Source organism: Zingiber officinale, chromosome 4B (genome assembly GCF_018446385.1).
Source record: "Zingiber officinale cultivar Zhangliang chromosome 4B, Zo_v1.1, whole genome shotgun sequence".
Lineage (NCBI taxonomy): Eukaryota > Viridiplantae > Streptophyta > Magnoliopsida > Zingiberales > Zingiberaceae > Zingiber > Zingiber officinale.
In genome coordinates, this window is record NC_055993.1 from 97,018,162 (window position 1) to 97,023,190 (window position 5,029).

Sequence of the window (5,029 nt, forward strand, 5' to 3'; positions counted from 1 at the left end):
CTTGCCAGACATCCGGTCAGCCCGTCGACCTGTCTGGACTTCTCCTGCACACTCGATCAAAGTGTCAGACAACAACAAGACTAACTTAACCTATTTGTCATTCATCAAAACCTGGGTTAAATCGTTAGTGCTAACTGCACCAACACTTTTACATTTTGGTAGTTGCCTATTTTATCGAGATCTTCAACCGGTAATACGCTTAAAAGATGAAATTCAGCCTTACCATTAGCCATGAAGTCGTTGCGCTGCTTTTCAGTCCATTGATGTTTCTCAAGTTATTTTCCCTCTTTACTTTTGGGCATATTCAAATCATATTTAATTGTTAGTAGAATATTAAAATTGGTTTTAAAATAAGCCTCCATTCGACATCTCTAAAAAGCGAACTCCCCCTCGAATACTGGTGGGTAGATGCTAGCTCCGACCATCGTTTTTGCTTCGATCGGCGGTTAGTCCTCCTGAAGCGTCCTGGCTATGATGCCACTTGTTGGAACCGCTGGGCTGACTAGAAGGGGGGTTGAATAACCCTGCATAAAATAAAATAGAAAATACCCTTCTCGGACTTAAATGAACACTTGCATAAATAAAATTAGAATAAACAAAAACAGAGACTCAAGGGATTTACTTGGTTATAACTAGGGAGGTTGTTAATCCAAGGAAGTGAAATGCACTAAATACTCCTTCAGGCAGAGAAGCCTCTTACAACAGTGAAAGCGCAGAAAGATGAAGCTAAACTAACAAAAGGAAGCGCACAAGTATTGTAAATAAAATTGCTTGTTTATATTAGTTTCTTGGACCAAGACTGTATTTATAGCCTTGGTCGGGGCGCTTAGAAGGGTTCCAGGCACTTGGGAGGGGATAAAACTTTATCCCTTTCGCAACGGATCACGGTCAAACATGATCTGGATAATATCGCATTTCGGGTGCCCGGACTGATTTCGGGTGCTCGAACTGATTCCGGGCACCCGGACCCTTAAAGTCAACAATGCTAACTTTTTTCGGTCTGAGCCCTCTGTTCCGGTGCTGCTCGCCTCGGTCCGGGTCTTTCGCTCTGGCTTCACTCACTTGGGTGATTTCGGCCAACTAAAATAAGTCTCACCCGAATCCAATTTCGGCCTTCTCCTCGAGTAGACTTCCGCTCCGGCTTCTCGTCCCTCGAATGTTGCACACATTTTTCTCGTCCACCGGTGTACTCTTCCACGGCGCCTCATCCCTCAGACGCACTGAGCCTGTCGGCTCTCTCCCTTGTCGTCCTTCTCGCTAGCCACGTCTTCTGCTCGACTTCCTGTGCTCCTAAGCTCCTGAACACTTAGACACATGGATCAAAAACCAATATGACATAACTTAACTTATTTGATCACATCAAAACAACATTGGGGTTCCAACACCAGCTCCACATAATGTTGCAACTCCACTACATTTGCAATTTCTGAATTCAAACCTTGTAAAAATCTTACCATGGTTGCTTCTCGGTCCTCCTCCATATTGGCTCGAATCATGGCAATCTCCATCTCCTTGTGATATTCCTCCACAGTTTTGGATCCTTGGGTTAGATTTTGTAGTCGTTGGTACAAATCTCGATAGTAATGTGATGGCACGAATCTCTTTCTCATAATAGATTTCATCTCTTCCCAAGTGTCAATGGGTTTCTCGTTGTTTCTTCTCCCGCTTAGAATAATTTGATCCCACCAAATAATAGCATAATCAATAAATTTAACAGCAACTAGTTTTACATTCTTCTCTTCAGAGTAGTTGTGACAATCAAACACTAATTCAACTTTCTTTTCCCACTCCAAATATACATCTGGATCACTTTTGCCTTGAAATGAAGGAATCTTCATCTTGATATTTCCCAAATTTCTATCAACATAATCATTCATTTTTCCTCTTCTACCATCAATTCTAGCATGACCAGATCTGCCACTAGAAACTCTATCATCAATGTCCTCAGATACGCCGTCATCATCATCATTGTTGTCATCACGGTTATATTGCCTTGAATTTTGTGTAGGAACTCTACCAGCTTGGCTATTTTGCAATCCTAAAATCACAGCATCTTGTCTCTCTAATCTTTCAAGGATTTGATTGAATCTGATTTCTATACGTTCCAAGTGTTGTCTCAAGTCTCGTTGTTCAAGTGTTTCTCTTGGCCTTGCTTCCTCTCCACTTGTCGCCATTAATGCAATATGTTGACACTCAATCACTCAACTCACTAATGTTAGCTCATTAAAGAACTTAGAATTGTGGCAATTTCCCTATAAGCGTTCGTTGACTAATTTGAACTCTCAAAGGTATTAGGATAAAATATAGGAATTAATATAAAAATACAAGTTGCAGAATTGAAAATTGATATTAAGGACTAAAAGGAAATTTTCCAGAATTAAATCTTGGCAGAACTTAAAAGGAAAATACGGAATTGGAAAATGTAAGTATACTAGGCAAGACTTTAAAGAAAATACGGAATTGGCAAATGCAAGTTGATCCTGTCCGGAATCTGAGTCGGATGGACCGCCGGGTGAGGTGGATGGAATGTTGTCTGAGTCATGGTGTCCCGGAGGGGGGTGTGCTGAGATGGCTTCTGTGTTGACCAAGTCTTCGGAAGTCTTTTAGTCAACGCTACCTGCAGCCAGCGACCGGGTCATCCCGGTCTCTGGTACCCCGAAGCTCGAGGTAGATCCAACGAACATATGAGTAACAGGTTAATAATATAACAGTGAAATAGATGAGGGGCGAGTACGACAAACATACCCTGGCCCAGGGGAGCACCCTCGGATGGGACGCTGCTCGAGTTGTCGCGACCCAAAAGGGTAGACGGATAATCCGGATGAAGAGCTGAATCTGATGAAGAGGAGCCGAGTGTGTCATGGAGCTAAAAGTGGTGGCACGAAACCATATACGACCTCGCCACGTAGGACGGGCTAATACATCGACACACAGGTCGGGCTAAAATGTTGGCACATAGGCTGGGACACGAGATCGACACGCAGGCCGGGACACAAGATCGACACGTACGTCAGGACACAAGATCGACACGTATGCCGGGACACGAGATCGGCACGCATGCCGGGACACGAGATCGGCACGCAGGCCGTGATACAACGGACACGCCCATGTAAGACAACGATACAAGGATCAAAACATAACCTCGACTAGTAGGCCGGAAAGCAACAAAGACAGAGCACGATCAGACCGGAGTCCACGGGCGACGAGGGCCCAGAGGTCCGACCCACATCGAAGGCACACGACATCCGTGCTTGAGCAGTGGCGTCCTTGGCTGGCTTCGCGAGGAGAAAGAAGGAAGGAGGAAAGGCGGGCGGCTTCTTCGGCAACAGTGTTACGAGGCGGAAGAGAGTAAGGGTCGATCTCTCCGGCGGCATTGTTGCGAGGAGGAGGAGGAAGAAAGGATGGCCTGTGGCTGTCGCCGGGAGGAGAAGGAGGAAGAAGGGATGGGTTGTGGCGGTTGCCAGGAGGAGAAGGAGGAAGAAGGGAGCAGTGGTCGTCGCCGGCGAGGAACTTCACGTGAGGGAAGAGGGTTGTGGCCGTCGCCGGGAGGAGAAGGAGGAAGAAGGGAGCGGTGGCCGTCGCCGGCGAGGCATTGCCCGAAGGTGGCAATGAGAGAGGGAGAAGAAGGCTTCCTGCCTTCATTGTGCGTCGAGCGGCAGAGGAGAAGGAGAGAGGAAAGGGGAGAGGGGCGATGATGAGTTTATCCGATGGCGGCATCGTGAGGAGGAGAAGAGAAGCTGGCGACGAACCATCCAGTGGTTACGTCGAGAGGAGGAGAGGGGGAGGAGATGGTGGCGACGAGGAAGAGGGAGGAGAATAGTTGGAAGCGATCGGCATCGGCGCCGATGAGAAGTGTGCGAGGGAAGAAGAATGCATCTCCCGGAGGCCCGGGCCAAACGTACGAAGAAGAAGGAAGAAAACCCTAATCGCGCCGCCCCCCCCTGCATGCTATAGTGTTTCCCCTTAAAGCCCTAGTTATCCATTTTACCAAAATGGCCTCCAATTTCCCCTTAATTCCTCCCTGCCCTATATCTGTATCACAAGCCTCCTCTTCAAGTCTAGTCGAAGGAGGCGTGAGTCCGATTGATTAGACCAAGCCCAAAACAGAATCGCTACCGAACGCAGAATAAGATCACTAGGCTCGTCTTTATTACGCCGAACGAGTAGCTGTGGCAATGCTGGACAGGAAATTGAGCGATATCGAGCGGGTGATCGGGCGATCGGGCGATTGGGCGATCGGGCGATACTAAGCAGAGCGATCAGGCGATTACTGAGTGAGAAGTAAAAATTGAGTGCCGACCGGGCACCGAATGTGGGGCAAAGCGACGAGAGAGACATGAGTAACGAGTGTATGCCAGAACGACGATCGAGATGCGGATGACGAGGGCAGGACAGAACGATGAGTGAGTCGCAAACTATAAATGTCAACCAGGCTATGAGTGTCAAATAGAATGACAACCGACCCAGAATTAGATCGAACATCTGAACGGTACCCGTGTGAAAGGACGACTGCCGAGTGGGTCGGAAGATGATGGGCGAGCGATGTCAAGTGCGCGACCGAGAAAATACCGATCGAGCGACAATAAATCGCGACCGAGACAGAGAGACAGATGGACTAGCAAACCTGTGAACATGACCGAGCAAGTGTCAACTGAGCGATAGTAAATCGTGACTGGGCCATCGAATAAGGACGACCTGGATCAAAAAATGTTGAGCGGATCGAAAGACGAGGGGCGAGTAATGCCGAGCGCGCGATTGAGCGACAATAAATCACGACCAGGTGACCGAAAAAATATTGACCGAGCGATAATAAATCATGACTGGGTAATAGAGAGAATGATGGATGAGCAGAGCCGTGAGCGTGACCGAGAAAAATACTGATCGAGCGTCAATAAATCACGACCGAGCAATAAAGAGAATGATGGGCGAGCAGAGCCGTGAGCGCAATCGAAACAATGTCGACCGAGCAACAGTAAATCGTGACCTGGCAATAGAGAGAATGATGGACGAGCAATGCCATGATCGTGAC